Below are 11,824 nucleotides of genomic sequence, written 5' to 3'. Positions count from 1 at the left end.
CTATAGGTGATTAAAAATAGACAGGGAGGAGAGAAGGACATAGTTGCAGTTTGCAGGACATAAAAATGCACATGCTGCTAAATTGTGCAAGCCACAGGGAACACTTCTCACAGGTGTTCCACTCTGCAGAGGTTACTTATTTGCCTCCAAGTGCAATCCAAGGTGTTGACTTGGGACTTTAAGGGCCCCTTCCCCTTTCCCTCCACCTTAGGTACCTGGAGATGCCAATACTTATCTGAGCTCAGTAGCAACCACGCTGTTCCCAACTCAGGAGGGCAGGGCACTGGGAGCTGGATGTTTTTCTCTTGGAAGACTTTGGCCTCTGGAATTTCCTGCCTGTCCCAGTCTGCCAGAGCCCCACCTTACTGACCTTCAAGGACTCATGAAAGACTTGTTTTCAATATAACCTGATGTTCTGGAAGAGACGTTAAGACCATAAATTTTTAAAAGACAGCTTAAAGCAACTGAAGCCATTACCATAGCTCATGTTCTTCCGGGTTATAATGATTTAATTTTGGTGCTTGCTTCCTATAGCTATTTCAGATAGGGTATGAAAAAAAACATACTGATAAGTGTCTATGCTTAGTGATGAGTAAGTGAGAATGCCTACCTGCATGTGAAGATATTTAGATTCTAAAAATACAAAATTATCTGACAGATTAATGCTCCTTCTCAGCTGGAACCTCAGGCACACCGGTACCTGCAATAACCCTAAATTCCAAGATAGGTAGTAGACACAACCTGCTCCTTTAGGAAGCTTTAAGATGCTGTGCATGTGTGTTTGTCAAATCTCAAACCCACCGTGGAGAGCGGCACTGGCTTTGGCTGGGCGCTAAGATATTTAGTCTGGATGATTACGCCAGGACATTAACAGATGCTGGCTTAATTATTGATGGAGTCAGTGTCAATCTGAGAAGAGAACCAAAGAACAGTATTTTAAAATCATCTGGTCAAAAAAATCTCTGCTGTATAACGCAGCCCTCGACTTGTCATTTATTACTCTGAACTTCTCCAGCCAAAGAAGTAATCTCAGAAAACTGCTCTTCTAAATTATTTTTCCCTTCCCCTTAAATGTCTTCTTTCCAAGTGCTCTCCCTTTCAGAACCCAGCACCCTGGGTCGGTGTGCAGTGTTTTCAGAAGATGCCCTACATGGGGGTCACCGATGACATCTTTTAGTTTTGCAAACTTAAACACGGAAAAGAAACCCGGAGGAGCCGGAGCCCCCACCCTCCAGCCTTCCAGATCCGCGGCGAGGCTGCGATGCCTTCAGCGCTGCGGGCCTCCCCGACACCGCCAAAAATGCCCAGGCTCTCGGTGTGGTCTTCGAGCCGAGAGCCGGTCAAAGAGGAAAAACAAATAGTTGGTCTGACGGTCTCCAAGAAGAGAGTTTCACTCTGGCTTGACCAATATTTGAAAGATCCGCCCCACCGCGCCGCTTGGCATCCCGGGTTCGGGACCTCTGCCGTTGCCAAGAATCTTTTAGGGACCGGAGCCCCGAGGACGAGGACCGCGAGGAACCCCCTGGGCGGCCGGAGCCTCCTCTCCCTCGCCGTGCGCGCACGCCTGGAAAGGCGGGATTTAAGGGCGGCGATGCTGCGGGAGACTCTGCAGTGGCAACGAGCCCCCGAGCGGTCCCGCCTCATTCGCCCCAGTGTGTGTGCCTCGCAGGTCCCTGCCTGGTAAACCGGCACCAGCCTCGGCGCGCGGGAGTGGCGTTGGCGTGTCCAAACCCCGGGGCGCTCGGCCAGGCCGGCGGGCCCGGCGGGCTGCGGGCACACCCCTCACCTGGGCGAGGCAGGGCGCGCAGGCGCTCAGCTCTGGGGCCGCGGCCGGGAGCCTCAGCCCCGCGCCCGCAAGAGTTGACAGTTCCGGGGCCGAGCTGTCGCCGGCGCAGCCGCCGCGGCCCCCGCCCGCCCGGGCTGCAGCCGATCGCCGGAGAGCGTCTGCGCCAAGCCCAGCGCAGCCCCGGCGGGACGCCGCAGCCGCCCGAGCGCGAGCCCCACGGCCCGGCCGGAGGAGCCGCTGCCCCGCGCGCCGAGGTAAGCTCCGGGCGCCCAGCCCGGCCCGGCCCGGCGCCTCCGACCCGGGCGCTGCCTGCCCGCCCGGCCCCCGCCCGCCTCCGCGGGGCGAGGAATGGCCCGGAGCCCCCTCCCCAGAGAGTTTGCACTTTGTCCGGCGGTCCCACTTGTAGAGGACGCCGCCCAGCCGCCGCCCGCCCGGGCTGTGCGGCGAGGCTCCGCGAGCCCTGGAGTTAGGAATAGGTCGTGGCAACCAGAGGAGTGGAGGAGTCCCCAGCGTGGGCTCCTGGGCTCGGATTCCCGAGCCCGGAGGGGAGAATGGAGAAGGGGAGAGGACAAAGAGAGTGCCCCTCTGTGGTTAGCCGCAGTGCCTCCGCCTCCTGGGCTGGGAAGTTTGAGGCTGGACGTCTCTGTGTTCCTTACAGAGAAATGGGTAGGTTGGGGTCGAAAGTGTGGGAGGAAGATAGTAGTCGAAGCTTGGGGTCCCCGGAGAGTTCTGCAGCTGAATGAAGGTGAAGCAGGGGCGGTGAGGCAGAAAGAAGGTCCCCAAAGTTTGCGCTTGCTGGGAGCCCTAAGGGGGTGCCTCGGCTACCAAGCGGTGGGTGAAGGTGTCGGCGCAGGATGTGAGGACACTGTGGGACTGCGGAAGGGACGAGGAGAAGGGGAGCGGGAGGACCATCTGCTTCGCCACTGTTATTTGCGGGGGCCCGTGGGGAGAAGGGAGAGCTGGCAGGACAACGCTTCCCCGAATGCTTCCCCAGGCTCTGGAGGACAAACAGTTTTTATGGTGAACCTGGATGGGGAGTGTTGTGGTCCTTCAAGGAAAGCACATTGCCATCAAGCCCCCCGCCCCCATGAGTACAAAATAAACACAGTTTTGGAATGCTCTCAAAGTTCTTGGATTAGGGAACATCGTCTTCATTTTCATACAGAGATGTGGTTTGCAGTTTTTGGTTTTTGCTTTGCTTAGGAGCGTCACACCAAGGTGAATGCAAACTTTGTTAAGATGTAGCGAAAGATGCTCAAAGAAAAGAAATAAAATGTGTGTTCCAGGGTCCAGCCTAAAGCTTGGAAACTGGCAGCTTCCGAACAATGCGTAAAGGTTAGGAAATGCATTTATCAAATTAAAAAGACGCCTTTTCATGAAGTCAGTAAGCTACATCTTAGATAAAGTTATTTCGGGGCCTGATTTCACGGGTTTTCAGAGAGTCCTTTCATCTTATTTTGATACCATATGTGAATTAAGAATTTGCCACCCCTTTCCCTGTAATAAATACATGCCCTTAGAATGCCAATTCTACAAGTTCTGTTGTTACTTGAGGTTTTTAAGGTGGAAAAATTGTTCATTTGGTCAAAGTGTTGATTGTAGTTCAGGTTCTATATTCTTATTAATCAAATATTTGTGGCTTTATAATTTACGCTGCTACTCATCTCGGAAACTGATTTGAGCAAGCTTGGGATGAAAACCACAAATCAAATAGCTATGCTTGTAGATCTTGGCCTTTCTTGGATGGATTCGTAGTAAAATGCTTTTGAGAAGGTGAATTCTCCTAACAAAGGAAAAATTACCGTCCTTTCTGGAATCATCCTAGTGACATAAATGTCTTGCAGTATAGTTCCTTATGTACTTCATTTGCACTATAATATTTTACATTACATCAGTAATGATCTCTTTATAGAAGTTTAATGACCGCTAAGTAGCATCTATAGTAAAGAAAACAATGTTGATATTTTACCAACATACAGATTCACAGAGCAAAAAGAGCACAGTGAACTTAATGTATCCTCTTGAACTGAGGCAAAAAGGAAACCAAGGAAGGTGTCTCCTCTCCAGTCAAACCAGAGAAGAAACTGCCATTAATACTTGTCACACAAACGTGGCCAATTAGTGAGACCTGTCAGCATCTGGAGGATAACTTTACGAAGTCTAACCATTATTTGAGGCTCTATCAGATGTCCTCAGCATTTTCTTTTTCAGACTAGTGACCTGGCTCAGAAAAAAAATCCTGCAAAACAAACACAGTTCCCAAAGGTGAATGTTTACATAAAATAAGGCTGTATAGAGCTTCCCCCATGGAAGACACAAGAATCTTAAACCCTTGGACACCCTCTCCCATTAGATTTTTTTTCCCAGCTGAATTTGAAGATACCATTGCTTGATTTTTAACAGCAACAATTTATGTTTAAAAGAACAAGCAGTTACTTTATATCTCACAGGAGTGACTGCTTCATTTGTGAGAATCTTTGCTCATAGAAATAAAGAGCAAAATAGGCTTCTGCTGCTCCTATAAGATCTGATGTCTTCGAAGATCTAAAGAACAATGAGCGTGTTTGTCCCAATTTCCCACTGCTTTTTATTTGCTTCTGGGTTTTTCTTGTGACGCCCCTCCTCCACTATCTCCCTGTCTCTATTTGGCCACCTACCCCACTCCTGTCTGTTTCCCATGTCTCAATATGGTCTTTTTATCCTACCACTTTTTTTTTTATTCTGCAGATTTCTCTTGAGGCTCTTTGCTTTATAGATGATCTCCTTTTTGCTCTTTTGCATGTTATTTTTTATCAGTGGTGTCCTTTTATTATTGCTAGATTATTTTCCTAAAATGACATTCGTATCTCTACTTTTCCTCCTAGATTTCATATTGACATTTTAACCACCTACAAGATGGCTTTATATTACTCTTAGGTGCTTCAAGTCTAACAGATCTAAACTCGAATCAACAGCTTTCTCCTTATGTGAACAGAGGTGATTCTGTCAGTTTCTGTATTTCTCCCAGTCACCCAGGCCCTCCCAATATATCTGCTTTCCACATGTAATTCACAGATAAGTCTCACAGACTCCATCTCCACGATGCCTCATGTTGCCTGCTTCTCCACTTTTTTATTCCCATGGTGACTGTTCAGACTTTTTCTCTCTTTTCAGAGGCTACTATGATGTCTTCCTGACTAGTTTCCTGTCTCAAGTCTCCCGCATTTACAATCCCATTTTATACTTGGTTTGCAGAATAAGCTTCTTACAGCAGAGCCAAGCCCAGTCACTGGCTAATAAACGTTTCCCCAGTGCCCTACCAAATTACGTACAGACCTCTCCTCGGACATTTAAGACCCTTTCAGTCCAGCCCCGAAGTAACTCCGCATTTTTCACTTTGATCTCATAGATAGATTGATTCACTCATTTATTAATTTATTCAGAGAACATTTGTCTGCTATATGCCAGGCACAGCTGTAGGTAATAATTTTAGAAGCACCTATGCATTGGCTCAGTATGTTTCAAATTTTATTTCTCAGTGGTGAAATCCACCATTAAGATATAATCTTACGTGGTGGAAATGGGGCCCCAGCAATGCCATCGGCCTCCCCTTCCTACCCTTAGCAGTCTCTGAGGCGTCATTGCAGAGTCATGAGTCGCCTTGAAACAATTCAAAAACCACTGCTCTAGGCTGAAGGCAGTGTTCCCTCAACACACAGCAGGCCTCTGAGTTCTGCATCTTTGCTTTGCTTATGCTGTTCCCTCTGCCTGGAACAGGCCCTCCCACTTCGCCATAACCACTTCCACCTGTCAGAGCTGGTGCACTTGCTGCAAGCTTCCTGATCTCCTCTGAGCTCAGCTTTTGCTCCTCCAAACCCTGTCACATTTTGCTTGACCTCCTCTTGGAGCACAAGGCATCCTCTTCCTCATACATATGTGATTTCCACATTTTTCCCTACAGGCACCGCGCCAACCATGCCTAATGTCAGGCCTTCATTTCATCAAATACCCAGCTCAGGGCCTGGCATATCATGGGGCATCAACAAATAATTTAATTAGGCTGAATTCTACTTCATTCTGTAGTCCCAGCTTCCACCCGCAATAGCTGGGTTTTTTTGTAACCCTGCAATTCGGTTCCTACAGTAGAGCCAGGGCTCCTCAAACTTGAAAAAGGATCTAAATCATGAGACCTTGTTAAAATGCAGCTTCTGGTTTGGCGGGTTGGGGACGGCCCAAGATCTTGCATTTCCAACAAGTTCCCAGGTCATTTGAAATAGCTGATACTCGAAGTAGCAAGGTAGTAGATGGTACTTCACCTCTGGCAGTTTGAAAGTTTCTGGCAGCCCCTGCCTCTCTACCAGGTGATTTTCCTACAGTTAATGTTTGCTTTAATATTACTTTCTCTTTTGCAAGTAGTTTAGGCCTGGACATGCTTCCCAAAGCTGAGGGGAAGGCGTGGTTATTCCCTTGCATTTTCCCCTTATTTTGCTGATGCAGTATTGCAATGGGCCAGTTCTGTAGCTTTATCTATTCCTTCTCATTTTCCTGTTATTTTCAGATTGTGGCTCTTCTCCTTTCTCGGTCTGCTATGACTTTTTTCCTTTCTTTTGCTCTCTCTGGTTCTTGCAGTTCTCTTCCGATGCCTTATGCCTTGGCTGACTCCTGCCCCAACTGTTTTCCTACTGCTTCCAAATTTTTCCTAGGAAAGGAGCACTGAAATAGGGCGCAGGAGACTCCAGCTCTCCTTCTGCCTTTACTGCTAGCAGGAGATGTCGGGCAAAGCTGCTTCTTTTCTGGGCTTGCCACTTCTAGATGGAGGATGTAGGTCACACAACATGCTGGGTCTACTCCCGCAGTAAGGCACCCAGTGGGATGCTCACCTGGGGTGGAAGGAAGGAGCAGGCTGGGGGAGGAGACAGGCCTCGGCTGGCGACACTGGTGGGGGTGGATGCCCCCATTCAGTGTTTCCATTCTAATAAGCAATTTGAACTTTTGTTGTTCTCACACTACTCGGAGAAAGAGTCATATGTATGTTTTTTAATTAAAAAAAATTTTTTTTGAGGAAGATTAGCCCTGAGCTAACATCTACCACCAATCTTCCTCTTTCCTGCTGAGGAAGACTGGCCCTGAGCTAACATCTGTGGCCATCTTCCTCTGCTTTATATGTGGGATGCCTGCCACAGCATGGCTTGACAAGCGGTGCCTATGTCTGCACCCGGGATCCGAACCGGCAAACCCCGGGCCGCAGAAGTGGAACATGCAAACTTAACCGCTGCACCACCAGGCCAGCCCCAAGAGTCATATTTTTTTATGAAAACACCTATTCCTTGGCATTTGTTAATCCAGTTGTTTTCAACCCTGGATTTATGCTAAAATCACTTCAGGAGATTTTTAAAAATATATAGTGCCATTCTTGGCTCATCTGGAAGTCATGATGTAATTTATCAGTAGTTTTAAATTCTCCCCAAGTGATTCTAATTTCCAGGCTGGGTGGAGAACTGCAGTACCTGGTCTGTAAATGCCATGTGGGGTGCTGGTTAAGAACATAGCATTGTGCTGAGTCAAACCCTGACTTTGCTGCTCAGCAGCTTTGAGAACTTGGGAAGGTTGCTTAACTCTTTGGATCTCCATTTCTTCATCTGTGAAATGGGTTGACTTGGTTGTTGTGAGGAATATGTGAGAGCCAGCAGTGGAGAAGTGTGCACAGTGTGGTTGTTCAAGAAACAGTGGCAGTTGTTTATCATGACAATCCTCCTATTACAATTTCTACCCCTGGATCACTTACGGATTATCTTGCCTCAGCAGAGTTAACACTCTCCTCACCCTCTGTTCGGCTTAAAGATGTTCAGCACAGTATCATCAGCTTGAAAAGAAATTTATGATTATATTTTTCAAAAGTCAAGGAAAAAAGACAGCAAATAGCATATATATTAATAAAAACCAATCACCCTTTTATTTTTGATTCATTTGGTGCCACATCAACTCTATGATGTCGTAAGTAGCAGAGATGGATTAAAATGCATGTAAACTGATACAAAAAGATGACCAGGATTTCTTACCTACCTCATGAAAGATGACTTAGGTTTTTAATGAAGACAATTCTATCATCAACAAATAGAAAGGATTAAAATTCATGGGTCTAAGAGACATTTTATTTTGGAAATAAATATGAATGTGCTAAGCATTTACATTTCTGAGTTTATAATGGGAAATGGAATTTAAAAATGAAAAAGCACACACAGAGACATATCCTGTCCTATGCAAGCTAAATGTAAATCAACTTTTTCTTCTCTTTTGGGCTGAGATTCTAGAATAGCCATTATTCTGTTATGCTATCATTCTATCAGCAAAGCAAAGTTTGGATGAATGGACATAACCAGTATTAACTGAGGGCCCACATCCCTTTTTTTTTTTTTCCTATACACATCTGAAAATAAATAAAAGGGGTGCTCAGTCATTCCAGTGGGCCTGGCGTAGGACCCAACCATGCTTATCATGGGTTTCTGTGCTGATGGCCTTCGCGTGTGAAAGAATTGCAAGTGGGCACTCTTTCTCACCTTTTTCTCTTGGAATAAATATTTCATTTCTGCATTATTTACTTTTTGATCAGAAAGGGTATTTTTCCATTATATCTTTGCTAATGTTTATTTTCCATATTGTGATGTGTACTCTTTTAAGGCAGTTAAGAAGATACTATGAAACTTTAAAAAAGAACTTTTGAGCTACACTAAGAAAAGGCCCATTGTGAGAGATGAGTAGCTAGTTCTTCTAAATCTTTGATTTAAAATACTCGTGTTAAGAGTGTATGAAATTCTGCAGGGAGCTGTGATTTTTGACGTGTCCTCGTTAAAGTGGTCAGTCTGATGGTTACTGGATTATGTAAGGTTTTCAGAGTCCAGAGGCCTGGACTCGTGGTCAGCTTATTCTGGTTGCAAACTGGGATTCAGATTCTAATTCATCTCAGGCTTAATAGATTGCTATTTTTGTGAAATATCAGTTAGGGAGAAAGAAATGACTACTATTCACTCAAGGAAAATCATTGTGTCTTTGGGGTTAAAAGGGATCTTTGTGCAAAATCCTCATTGATAAATTAGAAAAATGAAACCCAGAGAATTTGAAATTTGAGTCTAGGCAAGTTAAACATTACAAGTAAAGAGTAGAGACCTTCTACTGCTATTAACACTAGAATTTAAACTTTACATAGAAATTGGATGGACCCTCTGATGTCCTTAGATTTGATACTTTAGAGGTGGGGAAATTTTTCCTCATAGACCTGGGGAGAGGTATTACCTTATATGTTATGAAAAAATGTAATGCTGAGAATAAGAGTACAAAGCATAAAATGCCATTGTATGTAAATAAACATAGCTGTATATAAGCACAGGCATTTTGATTTTACATGTGTGAAATATTCATATATATATATATATTTTTTTTTTTTTGAGGAAGATTAGCCCTGAACTAACATGTGCCACCAATCCTCCTCTTTTTGCTGAGGAAGACTGGCCCTGAGCTAACATCCGTGCCCATCTTCCTCTCCTTTATGTATGGGATGCCTGCCACAGCATGGCTTGACAAGTAATGCGTAGGTCCACACCTGGGATCCGAACTGGCGAACCCCAGGCCACCGTAGCAGAACGTGTGAACTTAACCGCTGGCCCACAAGGCCAGCCCCTGAAATATTTATATTTTAGTAAATTGGTCATTGTACATGGTCTTAAATAATTTCTGGAAATGATGGTGAATAAATGCATCTCATGCCCTGCATGTGTTGCTCTATTGAAGATGGGAAGTGGTACAGCCTAATGGTTGATTTCCTATTCCAGAGTCAGACTTTGTGAAGGCAAATTCCAGCTCTTCTACTTGTTAGCTGTGTGTCTTTGACCAAGTTACTCAATCTCTCTGTGCCTTAGTTTCCCAAGTCTAAGAGACAATGAGAGAACGATTCATAGGATTTTCAGGTAAAATGACTTAATACACATACTTAGCAAAGTTCTTGGTACCTACAGTACTAATAAATTTAGCCATTATCATACGCTATACAGGTTAATAATTAATACCAAATACCTGATTTCTTTGCCAAGAGAACTTTTGCAACTCTGACTTTTGAGCCTTCAGCTTGAAACTTACTTTGTACTTTTCAGTTATGTATTTTTATTTTCTCATCTACCTTTCCTTGTTTACTTTAGGAGAACAATAAAGTGAAAGGGAAAATAGAGGTGTGGAATTGTAAGCATTACAAGGACTCTTGAAAATTTGTAACCATGTGTAGCACAGACAAATTTTTAATAACAAAATATGCAACTTAGGCTCTAGGATTTTGGGGAAGACCAAGTGGCTTCCCATGTATCTCCTGCGTGAATGTGCTTTATGAACTCGGTATACATGTGTGAACCTGCAATGTCTGGAAGCTACCCAAATCAGAAAGCAATCCGGGTATAGCAACAGCTTATGTAACCAGGGCCGACTCATTCAAGGACGGCCTCTTCTCAGGCAGCTGAATTAGAGTTGAATAGTCACCTTGATCCTCCTGGGTTCACGGGCATTTGATTTAACACCTGAATTGCATTCTCTACGTTGGAATTTAGACTACAAAATAATTAGCCAGAAAAAGACATAGTTGATTAGCTACATGCAATAGTACCACAGAGTTTAAGTCCAGATATACCTAATTACTACATGTATCGTTCTTAATGGTCAATCTCACTTCTAGAGGAGTAAAATCATCAAGACTCAGAATGTGGGGGTTAAAATCTTAGTCTTGTTCCTCTTTTGCATGCCCTTCTCCTTGTGTCCCATGCACATAGTCACCAGGCTGGTCCTAAAAACGTCTCTGGTACAGTGATTCTTGGACTTCAGCATGTAAAAGAATCCCCAGAGAGTGAGCAAAAAACTCAGATTTCTGGAATTCACCCTTGAAGTTTCTAACACCAGGTCTGAGGTAGGACCCAGTAATCTAAATATTTTATCTAAAATTTTATAAAGTATCCCAACTGAGTCACAGACCACACTTGGAAATTAGCACTAGCTCTCTAGAGTGGCACTAGCTCTCAACTCAGGGTGCATATCAGAATTACCGTAAAAGTTCAGTAAAACAGGCCAAGCTCAGTTCCTCCGTGCCACATTAACCACAGGACACTCCCTCTTTAAGCTGCTCTGAGTCACCCGTGTGGAGCCCGACGTGAGAATTCTAGAGAACCAGGCTGTCTTCTCTCATTGACAACCCACTGGCCCTTACCCACAGGTTTTAGTCCACCATGGTTCTCCATGACAGTGTGAACCACTGGCCGTCTGCCTCTGTATCCTTGTAAGCTCACTTGTGATGTTCGGATTCCAGGACCCAAACCTAACCCTGTAAAATCCAAAAGGAAGTGGCAGGAGGTGACGTCTTGGCTCCCCAGATGATGATTATGCCCTGATGAAGTTCTCTAGCCAGAGCTCTGTGGAGCTTCGCCTTTGTCTGCATGACTCACAGCTTCAGACAGGCCCAGTGGTTGTGGGAACCACATCGCCCCTAGTGGCCATACAGCCGGTACGGAGACCACCATGACTGCTGAATGTCAGCAGTGTCTCTTCCCTCTCACGTCTCCAGGCTTCTCCTTTCTCTGCATCCCGGGAACAGCCATTTCTCCTGTCCTTGTGGTTTTTTGGTGGGAAACACAGGCTCCTTTCTCTCTTGTTTCTTCCCATCTTCCTTTTCCACAGCTGCCAAGCAGAGACCCAAATGACTGTGCCACATGTACAGATGTGATGGCGGACATTCAAATGCTGCTGTCCTGGCAGAGAGACCCCGTTAAGCCCTTTCACATCCTTGAAGTCCTCCTTGCCTCCCTGTGTATAGCTTACATAAGCAAGGTTTAAATTTGTCAGGAATTTCACAGATTCTCAGATCTGTTGTCTTCCTCATATTGCATTGGAAAAGGAATAGTATGTACTCTTGGCTGGTGTGAGGAAAAGGCCACTTGATCTTTAGAAATATTTGATTTCTTGAAATTGTGTTTCTGAATTATGGAGAACTACAGCAAGAAAAATTGTTTACTGTGTATGTGTGACGGTTCT

At 45.1% G+C, this 11,824-nt stretch overlaps 1 protein-coding gene across 4 annotated transcripts in view; it reads left to right on the top strand.

Moving 5' to 3' along the window:
- Positions 1–1,372: 1,372 nt before the first annotated feature.
- ZNF385B (zinc finger protein 385B) overlaps positions 1,373–11,824 on the top strand; it is a 387,462-nt gene continuing 377,010 nt past the window's right edge. Inside the window, exon 1 of one of the 4 annotated variants that reach the window (XM_044768627.2) lies at positions 1,373–2,040. The gene's annotated coding sequence lies outside the window, so the exon portion shown is untranslated. The remainder of the gene's footprint in view (positions 2,041–11,824) is intronic. The other 3 variants (XM_044768623.2, XM_070508197.1, XM_044768629.2) reach the window with 3 other exon arrangements.

The sequence above is a fragment of the Equus asinus genome, chromosome 4 (genome assembly GCF_041296235.1).
Source record: "Equus asinus isolate D_3611 breed Donkey chromosome 4, EquAss-T2T_v2, whole genome shotgun sequence".
Taxonomy (NCBI): domain Eukaryota; kingdom Metazoa; phylum Chordata; class Mammalia; order Perissodactyla; family Equidae; genus Equus; species Equus asinus.
Note: the sequence above shows the minus strand (reverse complement) of the source record. Positions and strands in the feature narration are given on the sequence as shown.